The 15,794-nt window shown below is 47.2% G+C and overlaps 1 protein-coding gene across 2 annotated transcripts in view; it reads left to right on the forward strand.

The window, feature by feature from the left end:
- The window catches only part of TENM4 (teneurin transmembrane protein 4), an 813,415-nt gene that overhangs the window by 361,283 nt on the left and 436,338 nt on the right, over positions 1-15,794 (forward strand). The gene's annotated exons all lie outside the window — the stretch shown is intronic.

Consider the following 15,794-nt stretch of genomic DNA (forward strand, 5'->3'; position numbering starts at 1 on the left):
CCAGCTGGAGTCAGGGGTTCTGGGGCACAGAGTGCTCACGGGCATTCTGAGAATGTCACCTCTGTGTGAGGAGCCGCAGGGAAGGCCCGGTAGAGGGAAGGGAGCACCTGGAACAGGAGGATGCAGAGCTTGGCGCTGACCTCCACTGGTCCCTCGCTAAGGAACTGAGGAACCCGAGGCCTGGCCCTGGGACGTGAGAGCTGTCAGTGTTCCTGTGTTTGCTCGGTGGTTTTGTGTTTGGTTGGGGGTGCTCCCACGGGGACTCGGGGCTGGATGGTCCTCGTGGGATTTGTGGTAACAGGCACCTCTGATCCCAAGCACTGAGGTTCACACTGCTGCACATTTCTGCTCCAGCTGGGAGCTTGGGTTCGATTGGAATTCTCCTAGCATGGGGATTGGCATTCCGTGCACATGTGGAATTCATCCAACAACATTCCCTCCTAACTGTGGGGTAGTTATTCATTTCCTTGTCTGTCTCCCCTTGGGATGCACAGAGAATTTAAGGCAGACCTTTGCACTTAGAGTCAAAAGACCTGGACTGCATCGAAGCCCGTCGCTTGTAGCGATGTGACTTTGAAACAAGGCACTCTACCTCTCTGGACATCACTCTACCTAATATAGGATCCTGACTTTGCTACTCAGGGGTGTTTGTTCATTTAGTCACCTAGTCATTATTTAGTAAGTGCCTACTATTTGCAAGGCTTGAAGTTTGAGATTCGAAGCTGAAACAAGATGAACACGACCCCCATCTTCACAGATCTTGGAGCATATCATTAAGCAACTAAATATAAATATAATATAAATATAATGTTGATAAGTTCTCCAAAAGAGAGGTGCAGGATGGTGGACCAAGTTGCACAATGATGTGGAAGAAATGTATAAGCTCTGAAGTACTGTTTAAACATTAGGCATTACCCTTATTATCCTCATAACATTTCCTCTTATTTTTTAAGGTACTTGAATGATCTGAGTCTCAGTTTCCTCATCTATGACATAGAAATTATAATAATGCCTATATCGGTTAGCCTTTCTATATAACATATTCCTGTAAAACACAGTGGCTTAAAATGACCGTTTATTGGTTCCTTTGTCAGTAATTTGGGCTGGGCAGAGCAGGCAGTTCAGTTATTGTCCTCTGGACTCGCTCATGTCTCTGGGGGTTGGTGGGCTCAGGCCTACGTCTGCAGCAACAAGCTGGCCAGCCTTCATTTGATGGCTTTTTTTCCAAAAATAACAAGAGAAGGCAAGCCCAAACACGCAAGGGTTTTTCATGTTCTGATCCGTGTTTGCTAATGTTCCCTTTGCCCCTTGGCCAATGCAGGGCACAGAGCCGACCTTGGAGTCAGTTTGGGAGACTACACAACAGTGTGAGTACAGGGAGGTGCTATCACTGTAGCAATCTACCACCATCCCTAGCTTCCAGAGTTGTCCCAAGGATTTTGTATAGACACGTGACACTCCCCTGGTGGTGTTTATATCAAGAGCAGTGCCTGTACATAGTAGATGCATAATCATTGGTAGGTGAATATGAATCTCAGCAGCATGCTACCTTATTTAGGGAAATAAAGACATTACATAGGAAATAAGTGATAAGCCATGGGCCAAAAACAGCATATAAAGTGTGACATCCTAGCTAGAAATCACAAGATGCCACAGCAGTTTCTGATAATGAGACTGTTACTAGACTCTGGTTTTCAACCCAGGTGTTTGAAAGACTGACATTGACCAAAAGAAACTTTTCCAGAGAATGATGACTGGATGGAAGCTAGGTGGTGGGGACCGAGTCAGAGGGAGGCAGAGAAATACTTATTCTAGATAACAGCATAACATTTACCTCTACTGTTTATTGTTTATTTATGTATCGGGCATAGAGTTAAACATTTCCATCAGCTGTCTCATTTAAACCTCAACAACCCTGAAAAATGGGGTAGGTAGGATCCCCATTTTACAGGAGGAGATGAGGTCGAGGTTCGAAGAGTTTATTTGTCCAAAGTCACACTGAATATACATGCTATGTTCAAGGTTCAAACCCAAATCTGCCTAACTCAAAAACCTGTTTTCTCAATTGACACTTTTATTGAGATCATCATAGTTCCCATGCAGTTGTAAAAAAATAATACAGAGCTCTCCTGGCTGCCTTTGCCCCTCTTTCCCCATTAGTAGCGTTTTGAAAAACCACAGTAAAGGAGCAGTTACAATCAAGATAGGAGCATTGATAAACACCAGTCCTTTGATTCCCATTTCCCCGGTTTTACTCGTACTTAATGTGGGTGTGTTTACCTCTATACTATTTTATCACCTGCAGCTTAGTGTATCCAGTGAAGATAGTAACTCTCTCCTTCACCATGAGTGCCCCCCCTGCCCTTTCATTGGCACGCCCCCTCCTTCTCACCTCTGTCCCATTAGCAATGACTAATCTGTTCTCCTTTTCTGAAACTTTGTCATTTCAAAACTGGTATATAAATGGATTCATAGAGTATGTGACCTTTTGCAATTGGCTTTTTTTGACTCGGTACAATTCCCCGGAGAGTCATTTGTATTATTAATTCATTTCTTTTTATTATTGAATAGTATTCCATGGCATTCCACCATTTACTTAACCATTCACCTGCTGAAGGACAGCTGGTCTGTTTCCAGTTCTCAGCTATTAGCAATAAAGCTTCTATGAACATTGTACAGGTTTTTGTGCAAACATAAATTTTCATTTCTGAGGGATAAATGCCAAGAATGCAATTGCTAGGCTGTACAGTAATTGCATGTTTAAATTTATAGGAAACTGCCACAGCTTTCCAGAGAGGCCGAGCTATTTTATATTCCTATCAGAAGTGTACGGGTGATTCCGTTTCTCTGCATCCTTGCAAGCATGTGGAGTTACCGCTATTCTTTATTTCAGCCGTTGGGATAAGTGTGTGGTGATATTGTGGTTTCCATTGGTACCCCCCCCACCCCATTCTGGCTTTCATTTGCATTTCCCCAATGATCAGTGATGTTTTTCATGTGCTTATTTGCCATCTGTACATCCTCAGGAGCGAAATGTCTGCTTGTATCTCTTGGCCATTTTCTAATCGGATTGTCTGGGCTTTTTTTTTTTTTTTTTTTTTTACTGTTGAGTTTTGAGAGCTCTTTATATACTTTGGATCAGTGATTTCAACCTTTTTTATCTTATGGCACACATAAACTAATTACTAAAGTTCCGCAGCACACTAAAAAATGCATTTGTTGACAATCTGACAAAAAAAGTAGGTATAATTTTGATTCATTCACACAGGATGGCTATTGTTGTGTTGGCTGTTGTCATTTTTTTATTTGACAGTTTAAGGGAATGGAAAAGAGGTCAGTGCCTCTGACTAAATAGTCAAGTTTTGCATGTTTTAAATATTCTTGCAACACCCTGGTTGAAAACCTCTGGGTTTGCAAATATTTTCTCCCACTCTGTCGCTTGTCTTTTCATCTTCTTCAGGTTCTTTCACAGAGTGCAAGTGTGAACTTTGGTGAGGTCCGTTCTATAGATTATTCTCCTTTTGGGGTTGTGCTTTTAATGCCAAGCTTGTGTTTACCGCTAACCTCACCATTTCCTAGAGCCAGGGGAGCAAAGATTTTGTTCTGGGGAGGAGAAAGGAGGTGTGTTTGTGAGGTTTGAAAGCAGAGTTAGGGCTAGTGGGAAGGCTTTTGAAGGAAGCCAAGTCAAGCCCATGGGCAGGGCGAACTGTCTAAGGCCAGGCTTAGAGGATGAAGTATGTTAGGAGTAGATGGAGATCGAGCCAAGGCCGGCTGGCACCTGTGCAGACTCACAAGGGAATCCCATTGTCAGGTGAGGCTTGAGTGACGATGTCCTTTACGTTCCCAGCTAACTCTTAGAATCTGGAGAGTGGTATGTGAATTACCTCTGTCTGTATTGGTGTGTCTAACGATTATGTCCCCCAGGAACTGTCTAGGTTGAGAAGTTTAGAAAGACTTTGTCATCCAACTGTTTCCAGTTTGGGGCAGGTTGAACCAGACTCAACAGGAGGTGGCCAGAAAAGTCACAAGACCCACAGCTGTCCTGCTAGAGGGATGAGGCACAGAGGCCAAAGGCCTGAGAGGGCTCAGTCTCAGCGGCTGGGCCAGCTCCTCACTCTCTGTTCCCATCTTGGCGGCCAGTCACGTGGCTGCTGGCCCCACCTCCACCCCAGCAGCCTCTCCTTTTATCAGACTGCCAAGGAGAATCACTTTCTTTACGGCACTTAGGAGACTTAATTACCGATGGCGAAGTCCTTTGAGGCCTTGGATGAAAGAGTTGGGAGCAGAGCAAGGCTTGATTAGGCATGTAGAACCCTGGGCACAATTAGCTCCGTGAGAGAGCGGCCCTGCCTTTATCTGTCTCCAGTTCTCTGCAACTTATAGCAGCTCGTTATTGAAATAAAAATCGCCTGACCACCCAGCTGCTGGAAAGAGGGCCCTAATATCTATTAAGTCTGCCTTTAATTATTGGAAATGGTGGCAGTTTCAGGCAATTAGGGTTTTCCCATCATTATGAGTCCTTTTCTCTACTTCTTTGAGGCTTGAGTACACAGCAGTCTAAGTGAAAGTCTGCCAGAGTCTCTGCGCCTTCCCTGGTCTTCCTCCTGGACACCTTTTTGGGGACACCTTGGTGAACCAGCTTTGTCTGCTGTCAGGACCCCTCTGCACCTCCCGAGGTGCTTAGGAGTCATTGCATCTTACAGAAATGCTTCCTGACAGTACTTTTAATCGTGTGTGTGTGTGTGTGTGTGTGTGTGTGTGTGTGTGTTGGGGATATCAAGGCAGTCCCCAGGCATAGATTACACACGACCCCCTGACCCCATGCCACCCCATATTGCAGGAGAGAAAACAGAGGCCGTGAAAGAAGCACCATGAGGCTGCTGGCTCTGGGGGCTGCCCTTGCCATGTGGCCATCACAGTCACAGCCTCCCAAGCCTCAGCTCCAAGCCTCACAGCCTCCCAAGCCTCAGCTCCTGCCTCCCTACAAATACAACCCTGTGCTGTTCTGCAAGGGCACAAAGCAGCTGCTACCTTCACAAATCTGGGGGGCTCATGTGGCTCGAGGGAGTTAGTGTTACAATTAGGAGCCTCACCATTTACAGAGCCTCCAAAGTAAGGCCTAGCTCTCTTTGGCCCTGGCTGTGCCCGCGGGTGCTCCCTTCTCACCCTTCACCCCTCGCAGTGTAGAGGCTTTAATGCAGGAGCCCCAGTAATTGCAGATTAAGCCTTGGACACAGTAGGGAATGTGCGATTAATCAGCCCAACTATCTCTCCTCTCCCTCTGATTATCTCATAATATAGTCCCAGAATAAGCCCATAGAAAATCAGAAATCTGTGTGGGGCCTTTGTACACTTTTTACAAAGAATAGGCACTCTTACAGCCTGGGCTTTGGGCTTGACCCTGGAATGGGTTTTCTAGGGAGAAGAAAGGGGGTCCCTTTCACTGGGGACTGGAGCAGAACACCACTGCTCAAGGTTGTGTTCATGGAGAAACTCAGCCCCAGCAGAGAGCTAGATCACCCAGAAGCCTGCATAGGTATGCTTCCCAGACAGCCACGTGGGGCTGGGCTGCCCTGTGGGAACACTGTGTTGGGTGCCGAAGAGAAGTGCATGGAGGATATTTCTACTGCACCAGGAGGTTCCCAGTGGTTCCAGCCAACCCCAGGAGAGAGGCATGTGGATGTGTGTGAACACCCCTCTCTCCCTGTCCCCTGGCTAACTCCCGCTCAGCCTTTCAGCCTCAGCTCAGGTGTCACCTCCTTCAGGGAGCCTCTGCTGCCCACCCAAGCCGGTCTACCCTCTCTGTTCCCAGACTGTCCGTTGCTCCTTTGTGTACACTGTGCTGCAGTCACCTGTAGATGTGTCTGTCCCTCTGATTGCATCTGGTCCAGCCCCATTGTCCTCAAACCTCAGGATCCTACAGAGCCTTATTAGACAGGAAAGAGGGAGCAAGAGGGGCCATGGGAGGGTCAGTGGAAAGGTGAGACTGGAACACTGGAGGAGTGATGGTCAGTCTGATGAGGAGACTCAGGGACACACAGACTGGCCCATCTTTAGTCTTGAAGAGCTATTGCCAGGGCACAGCCATTGGACTTATCTTCTGAGACCCCAAGCAGTACAGCTGACCCTACAGAGGGAGCTAGAAGGAGGCAGGTTTCCATGCCAGGAAGTACAGTCAGAGCTGTCCCTGGAGGTAGTAAAGTCCCCAGCTTTAGCTATGGTGTGACCAACAGTATGAATGGGACCAAGGGGGTTCAAATATCATGATGTATGAACCAGCTGACCTTTGATGGTACTTTCAGTCATACAATAATAAACACACTTTCTTTATTTTTTTTTTCCCTCCGTGCCTACATGTACCCGACTGGGATCCACCCAGCATGCCCACCAGGGGGCGACACTTGGTCCCTCTGGGGCATTGCTCTGCTGCAACTGGAAACATTCTAGCTCCTGAGGCGGTAGCCATGGAGCCATCCTCAGTGCCCGGGACAATTTTGATCCCATGGAGCCTTGACTGTGGGAGGGGAAGAGAGAGACAGAGAGGAAGGAGAGGGGGAAGGGTGGAGAAGCAGATGGGCACTTCTCCTGTGTGCCCTGGCTGGGAATCGAACCCGGGACTTCCACACACTGGGCTGACACTCTACCACTGAGCCAACTGGCCAGGGCCAATAAAAACATTTTCTGACATTAAGCTGCTACCATTTGTAAAGGGGCATCAATGGCGGATAGGTCGCTTTGAGAGGGAAAGCATATAGACGCAGGAAACCACAGACCTCGTGTACCTCCTGTTGGCTGAGGGCCTGCTGTGTCCCTGGTCCCATGCGTGCTCAGCCCTGTGAGGGGTCAGGGCAGCTCTGGCGAGGGCTCCCTGGCTTGGAATCAGAGGAGCGAGACCATACAAGCAACCGCCTGCCCTTCGAAACCTGGCTTGTGACAAGCCCTCCAGCAGAAGGGCAAGATGGCTCCTGTGGGCAGTAGCACCATCTGTCACCTGCCTGCCAGCCGCTGATTACGGAGGTCCCCACAGCCAGCCTGGGCACACAGCCACACTTTGCCACGATCCCGAGAAAGCCCTTGCCTGGCCCCAGTGAGACCTCTCTGAGCAGGGCTCCTGTGGAGAAGCAGCGGGGAAGACCCTCCTCCCAGAAGGCCGGCCAGGTGCTAACACGCTCTGTCAGAGGAATTAATGCTGCTAACAAAACAAAGTGAAAGAACACATTGAACATTTAAGCAAATTAGAATAAGGAATGACCTGGGTGGGAAGCATTTAGGTTCTGGTGAAGAGCATGAGCCTGGGGTCGTGCAGACCCAGGCCCTGCCACTGCCTTGCTGTGGCCGTGTGGGCAAGGTACTTAACCTCTTTAGCTCCTGGGCTTCATCGTCTATAAAATGCAGATGGTTTAGGGGTGTGGTGAGGATTAAATGAGGTGATGCGTGTAAAGACTTTGCCACAAGCCACCATTAGTATAACTACTGTCTCACTGTTTAAAAGGGCAAGGATTTCCCTACAGTGACAGGGACAGAGATGTGTATAACAGGGGGTACAGACTCGGAAGCCAGATCTTCCAGATCCCAGTGTCGGCATATTGTATGACCTTGAGCATCACTTTGTTACTCTGAAGCTCAGTTTCCAAGTCTGTAAAGTGGGTATAACGATGCCTACTTTTTCTGGTGTGCATGCCCAACACAGTACCTGACATAGAACAGGTGCCCCCTCCCCCCTGGCATCCACCGTCATATCACACAGGAGTCTAAAATATTGATAGAAGACTTGCAAGCAAGACTATACTTTGAAGGTCTAAGGCAAGAAAAAATGTATTACAATTTTACACACACACACACACACACACACTTCCCAGGGCTTATATAGAACACATACAGAGCATGTGTGTTCTATATATGCTCTGAAATATTTATGGGCCCTTTCTGACACACAAAGAACTAAAAATATCACTGTCTGCTTATGTTAAGGAAAACTTCTGTTTCTAAGATTTCCAGAAAACCCAGGGTGGTAACAGCCCCCGTTTTCCGGGAGGGCTTTGGCAGGGGCCGAGGTGCCTCAGCAGTGCTGTGCATCTGACAAAGTCTCCCTGAGAATGTTCTAGGCCGCTGCCCCTCAAATATTGCTGGAGCCCAAGCATAGGGCCCACATTAACTCCTTGAGTTTCTCCCCACACATGAAAAGCTTTGTTTCCGCATCTCCCCTCCTCTCCATCAGTCCCACACCATTACCGTTCCTCTAGGCCAGATCCTGCCCACCCCAGCAGTGCCGCCCCCGCCCACCAGCACCCTGAGAAACAGCTGGACGACACTCCCCCCAGGGGTCTCAAGATCAAGGCTTTCTGCCACATGCACGTTTGCATGTTTTTGTCCACTTATATTCTAATCATTCATGGAAATTCCTTTCTTTCTATTGTACTAGGCTGCTCACTCCTCACCTCTCCAGCTTGATCTTGAACCCCTTGCCCTCCGTGGAGGCTGGACTTCAGGAATAACTGGGCCTGTCTGTTGCCACGTTCTCTCACACCTCCAAATTTCATCCCTGCTGTCACCCACTGAAGTGTTTCCAAACTGTAGGTTGGCAACCCATCCATAATCCCATTTTAGTAGAATAGAGTAAAATAGAAAATATCAGATTTCACTCTTGAGGAAATGTTAGGCACGGTTTTTGAAATTTGTGTTTTAGTTAGAAATTTGTAGATTTCTGTGTGTACTCGATTGTGAACTAAATGTCTTTTTACTGTAGGTCCGAGAAGTTGGAAGGGCCATAGAGTTAGACTTCTTTTCTCTTCTTACCTCAAAACTGCCTAGCCTAGATCACCTTAATCTGACACCTTTTGGTCATGGTTTCTCTGGGCAGTGGCCCCTGCTTGTCTCCTCACCTCTGGCCCACCGGGCCTGCCTCAGAGACCTGTGGTGACCTTCTCCCGCCTCTCTCCCTGTTTGACTCACCCACTGTCCTCCTCCAAGGAGTAGCCAGCTCGTTGGTCTTGTCCCCTGAGGCCTCACACAGACTGGGAGCACCAGGGAAGGTGGCTCTCTTGTGGGGAGGAGGGGAGGCAGAAGAAAGGGAGGAGGGGGAACAAGAGAGCCTTAGGGTGTCACCTCCATCCATCTTTCTCAACGCTTAGGACAGAAAAGGTTTCTGGCAATTATTTACCAAATGAATTAACCTACGGTGCTAGGTGTGGAATACTTTTCTTCAGGTTTAAACATTTTCTCTGGTTCCATCCAGACCCTGACATGTGATCTAGAATAAGTCACCGTCTCCTTGAGCTTGTTATTTCATTTGTAATGTAAGAGTAAATAAGAGAATATATAAAATAAGAGGACACTCTCTATCTGCACAGTTGTTGGAGGGATTAGGAATAATCCGTACAAAGTACCCGGCACAGGATAGGTATTTGACGCTCTGTTCCTTTATTGTGTTGCCTCCTTTGCTTTCTGAGATGATGCCCTGACCATGTCACTACTCTTTCTCTCAGGCCACCCCACACTCACACGCCTGTTCGAGCCTTCCAGATCCATTCAAGCCTAGCTCCAGTGAAAAAAAATAAAACCCAAAATGTGGATTTTAGAGTCACTGGGTTCAGGTCCCAGTGCTGTCTCTTACTGGTGGTGTGACCCTAATCAGTCAACATGAGAAATAACTTAGGTTCTCGTGGGGAGGTGAGGTCACGTGAAAAACAGAGCTCAGGGCGTATATGTTTCTTCCTTTCTCTCATCCCGGGGCCACGCTCCTTCCCCGTAGACAGACCAAGCTGAGCCCCACGTCAGGTTTGGAAAGCACGTCAAACTGCATGCAGTTCATGCTTGATCAAAGCTCTCGTCCTTGTTCCCTGTGGCAGACACCCAAAGAGAAGGTGAGCTGTCCCTAAAAGGCTGGTGTCCAGCCCAGTGCCCAGCATGAGACTGGTCTGTAACAGGTTGTGGAAACAAACTCCTCTCTGCAGGCTCCTTTGTGGCACTCGGGCTTTACCCGGAGAAGGGTTTCAGCAAGCCACCCCTGAGAGCAGGCCTGAGTCCTACACATCATGCACATGTAGCCTCGGCCAGCACCATCCCACAGGGCCACATGCCCTTTGTCTTGGTTGTAAACCTCAGCTAGACCCCTGTCCGACCCTTCATGCTCACTCAGCCTGAGGCCTGCAGTGACTGAGCTGCTGGTCATGTCCTTCTGCTGTGTGTTTGTACCCAGTTTCTCAGAACATACTCGATCGCTTGAGTTACTCTGTGTTTAAAGCAGTTACATGATTTGTTAGTTAAAAACAACAGCAAAGTAATAAAGATGGTGATGATGGCATTGATAGTAATAATTCTCCTATCCCGTATGCCTACAGGGATCAGGTATATTACGATTCACAAAGCATCCTACAAACCCGGCGTCCTGGGATAAGGGGCTTGCCCGGAGTCACACAGCCAGAAAGCATCTGGAGCAGACCATCTCCTAACCTGAGCTCATTTTGACTATTGCTGTGCATGGCAGAGGGTTTTAGGAAAAAAGATGTGGCAATGGATGGATACAGCTCTTTTAATTTACTGACTGATTTTAGAGAGAGAGAGACAGACATCAATTTGTTGGTCCATTTATTTATGCAATTGTTGGTTGATTCTTGTGTGTGACTAGGGATCAAACCCACAACTTTGGTCAGAGGATCAGGACGATGCTCTGACCCAGCTACACAGCCAGCGCTTGGATCCAGCTTTTGACTCAGTCTCTGCCTGTGTGGTTTTAAGACAGTTATTTAACTTCTTTACGCTTTAGGTTCTTCATCTGTAACATGGGACCAATACACAGACTATCCAAAAAGCATTCTGCCAAGCACCTGGCCTATGGCACACACTGAGTAAATGATAGCTGTTGGTGTTATTAGTTTCATGGTGATGATAACAATAATTACTGATAGTGAACCGGAGAGCGAGAGGTGAAGCTGCACCATAGGTCAGGACCCCCGCAGGATACAGAACTCAGCCCAGATGGTTTAAATGAACAGACTTTAATAAAGAGACACAGGTGTGGGCAGGTGAAGGTAGCCGATCAGGATGGTGAGACTCCCAGGGTCTTTCGGCAGCAGGAAACTGGGATATTCCTGGGCCTGGACAGGGGAGGACAGGAAAGGATGTTCGCAGAGCCCAGTAAGAGCTGGAGGCCTGGAAGAGGGGCCACCCGGGGGGAGATGGAGAGGGCCACTGACTACAAAGCAGGCAGAGAGCAGGGAAGCATCACCCTGCGCTCTCTCCCACACCCTCCCGCCCCCAGGTGCCTCCCTTGGGTGAACCCAGTCAACAGCACAGGCAGAGGCTCAGGTCGGGCTGTCTGAGAACTGGCAGGCAGCTCTGCGTGACAGAAATAGAGTGTGGGTCTGGGAGAAAGGCAGTTTCGGATAGTAGGTTGTTCTGTGGGCTGTGAGAGGAAGTGGAGGGGGAATTAGGGAGGGTCGGACTAATGGATTTAGGGCCAGTAGGCAGTCGCTGCTCAGCAGGGTAGGGAGGGACTGACATGTGTAAACAAATGTGAGCTCGAGCTCTGTCCCCAGCCATGGGCAGGGCGGGTGGTGGTGGTGGTGAAGCCCCAGGGTCTGAGCGAGGCACCCTTCCCCAGAGCCCTCCCCTCCCCACCTCCTGCCCGGTCTCAGCATCACTGCACTGCAGACCTCGCTCCGGGAGCTTTCTCCACCGTCAGGTCTCACACCCCAACCGCTTCTTTATCTCTAATAGAGGCCAGGCTGAGTGTGAACCATGACCAACTTCCCATCTGTTCCAAAAAAGTGAATATTTACTGAATTACTTTATTAAGTCTAAAGTGAGGAAAAATAAAAGGGAACGGAAGCGAGGCAAAGGTGCTCCCTGCCTCTGCTTTGTGAGTAACCATTTGTAGTTACTGAGTCTGTGCCTGGAAGCCAATGTCTTCGGTCAACAGGCACACACTGATAAGAAGACAGTCATTCACCAATTAAACAGCCTAAAACGTGTCTCAGCTTATTAACATATGTTTCTGAGGGGATGTTCCTTTTCCAATTATAGCTGACACCTAGCTGGAGACTTATAAAGTGTGCCTTTTAGGATTAAGGAAAAAAAAGTGTGTGTGTGTGCGTGCGTGCATATGTATATACATATAAATACACACATACATGTATATGTACATATGTATGTGTACACATACATGCATGTGTATGTGTGCATGCATACCTATATATGTGTGCACATGTGTGTGCACATACATGTATATGTAGATTTGTATACACGTGTGCATTAACACATAGACATAGACAACAGTGTGGTACTAGCCAGAGGCCAGGTGGTGAGGGGCAGGTGAAGGTGGGCAAAAGGGAGGACAATAGGGATGTGAGAGAGTTTGCTCGGGGTGATGGGCACACAGTGCAGTGTGCCGATGCTGGTTTGTTGAGTTACACACCTAAAACCTGTACCCCAATCAGTTCAATTTAAAAACCAAATTTAAAAAGTGACCAAGTATGCCTTTGAAAAATAAAATGTGGGGTCTTTTCCTGATGATAATAACAGCTAGCATGTAATCAGCCCCAGTATGTATCAGACACCATATGTCCCAGGGCATGTGTTAATTCATTTAATCCTCAGAAAAACCCCAACAGGTTGGTACTACTTTACAGAGGAGGAAACCAAAGCACAGAGTGGTTAAATAATTTGTCCTAGGTCACACAGCTGCTAAGTGGGGGGCATATACTTCAAACCCAGGCTGCCTTTTAAATTAAAATAAAGAAAAATATCTAAGCAATGCATTTCATTTCATCTTAGATGTATCTGATACGTATTTACTGAAAATTGAAAATTTCATATTACTTAACATTGTTAAGAAGAAAAGAAGTTCACGTGTTTACTTACCCAGCAGACACTTCCTGAGTCCTGTGGATGCCAGGACTGCCGTCAAGGACTGCTGTCAACGGGAGAGGCAGACGTCTAGTTAAGGGGATATTCTGTGATGCAGCAGCATGCAGAAAGGTGGAGAGATCACAGAATGAATGTCCAGAAAGTGGCTCAGTGAGGTAGAAGTAAGCCAGGCCAGAAATCAAACAGCTTTCTGATCATGAAACTGGAACTCACCCTGAAGGCTCTGCAGGGCTGTTAGTGCGCATCAGCAGGGCAGTTTCATGACCTGGGCTCAGGAGGTTCATCTGGCACAGCACGTAAAGGCAATGCATCCCAGCGGCTATATCCATGTGCCAAGTTCAACCACCGGGGCCAGAACTGTGGCTCCACCACTCACAAGCTGTGTCACCTTGGGCAGGACACTTCACCTCGCAATTCCTCATCTGTGATTTGCAATCATAGTACCTATGTCACTGGATTGAAGTGAGGATTAAACTGTTACCACATAGTATTAGTAAAAGTAAGTACTCAATAAGTAACAGCTACTACTATTATTATATTGGTTATTAATACCATTATTAATATTAATAATTAGTGACTCCTATTAATAATGACTAACATGACTTGAGTGCTTAGTCATTATTATTATCACCCTCATTGTCGCTCAGGAGGATGGGTTGAAGGTAAAGGGTCAGAGGTCGCAGGAACTAAACAGCAGACACCATAAATTTTCATCCAAATAAGACCAGAGCAGTGCTTTGGGTCAAAAGCTATTATTGGGTCATGATATCAATGCTGGGATTTATAATCAGCATGTTTTTTTAAAGTGAAAGAGAATGAAATAGGAAATATCAGAGTGCATTCATTGCTCATCCTTCAGTAACTTTGGTGTTGTGAATCTTATTTCCATTTTATATATTTAAACCCACACACTTACATACATAAGTGTGTATTTCAGGTCACAATGTGGGATACTTTTCAAATTAGAGATTGCAATCAGAAAGGTTTTATAGGCGCTGGAGCAGAAGGTATGATCCCCGCCTTCCCTGTGCCCTCCCCTCAGGCCCTCAGAGGACCATCGTCTGGTTAGTCCAAGTCAAGAGCTCAGAGCTCTGTCTTCGGGCCCCAGTAAGATGATGTGATTTCTGTGTATCCTAGGTCATACTCCTGTCTCAGCACTAGTTTCCAGGGGTACTTTAAGTATTGGGTCCCAAAAGTGTGACCTTCCCATGTTGACTGGCTCTAGTTACAACCCTAAGGCACTGTGGTCTGTTTAGTAATTCTGACTTTGCCATTAACTCACCATGTGGCATTGGGCAGGAGACTCTATGGCTCTGGGTCACTGTTGCCCCATGTATAAAATGGGGGTGAGAATCATTGCCTCATATGCTTCATGGTTATTATGAGGCACCAATAAAATCATATATGTTTGCCTTCTTCTAAAATCATGGAGAACATGTAGAAGAAATTCTATAGTAGACACTTGGGACCTATGATACATCTCAAAACACCGAGCAGTAACCTCAGACATCCCCTAGTGGATCTAGCCAGCTCTTTAACAAGGACAGAGTTTGCATCAGAGCCAAGGTAAGACCTGCCTAGGAGACAGCCTTTGGGGTCTTGGGAGGGAAGAGAGTGTCTTCAGGCCAAAGGGCTGGCTCAGATGTCCATGATTAAAAGCAGAACTTAGAAATCACTAACCCTCCGTTATTGGCCTTTGCAATGATTAGCCGCAAAGTATTTTGAAATTTCAAAAAAAACAATAATGGATAGCATTTAAAAATCATACGTTTTATATCCAAGTCCAAATTTTCAGCATATCTTAAAAATTCATAAAACAGCCTGACCAGGCAGTGGCACAGTGGATAGAGTGTCAGACTGGGATGCAGAGGATCCAAGGTTGCCTGCTTGAGCACGAGCTCATCTGGTTTGAGCAAGGCTCACCAGCTTGAACCCAAGGTTGCTGGCTTGAGCAAGGGGTCACTTGGTCTGTTGTAGCCCCCGGTCAAGGCACATATGAGAAAGCAATCAATGAACAACTAAGGTGCCGCAGTGAAGAATTGATGCTTCTTATCTCCCTTCCTGTCTGTCTGTCTGTCTCTCTCTCTCTCTCTGTCTCTGTCACACACACAAAAATTTCACAAGATACTCTGCACTCCTGCATCACAGCATTGACAGGCGCTGGGAGGCCACTGCCCTCTTGGATGGGCCCTCCCCCCCCCCTGTCAGAAGCCTGGCCCCCACACAGATCCCATGGCAGCACTGCAGATCACAGCTCGCACTCTGTGGTTTCCCTAACAGAACAGTTACACAGTGGAATGTTTTGTATTCCCATGTTGCTCTGAGAAGTGGAACAATGAAAGAGAGAACTGAGAAGGTTGTATGTGTCAAAAAACCTAAACGTTCTCATTATACTTTGTGCAGGGTATTCTATTTTCTTTCTGTGCTGACCTTCTGGCTATGTTTGCTACTCCAGAGCCAAAAGAAAACATTTGGAGCCTGACCTGTGGTGGCGCAGTGGATAAAGCGTCAACCTGGAAATGCTGAGGTCGCCGGTTCGAAACCCTGGGCTTGCCTGGTCAAGGCACATATGGGAGTTGATGCTTCCAGCTCCTCCCCCCTTCTCTCCCTCTGTCTCTCCTCTCTCTCTGTCTCTCCCTCTCCCTCTCTAAAAATGAATAATAAATAAATAAATAAATAAAAAGAAAACATTTGGAAGAAGAAAGAGGGTACTTTAAAAAATCCTGGGGTGTCAGCAAAAAGGTCAAAATGGGGAAAAAAGGAGACTGCAAGATTAGGAGCTTTTCCACCAATCAGACATCCTGGCAACAGCCAGACATATGGAGCAGGTACTGTCACCTCCCCAGGTGCTGATGGTGCCACTGATAAGGTGGCGAGTCTGAAGGTGAGGAAGTCTTCTCTCTGGTCTGCGTGGCAGTCAGAGATAG

The sequence above is a fragment of the Saccopteryx bilineata genome, chromosome 1 (assembly GCF_036850765.1).
Source record: "Saccopteryx bilineata isolate mSacBil1 chromosome 1, mSacBil1_pri_phased_curated, whole genome shotgun sequence".
Taxonomy (NCBI): Eukaryota; Metazoa; Chordata; class Mammalia; order Chiroptera; family Emballonuridae; genus Saccopteryx; species Saccopteryx bilineata.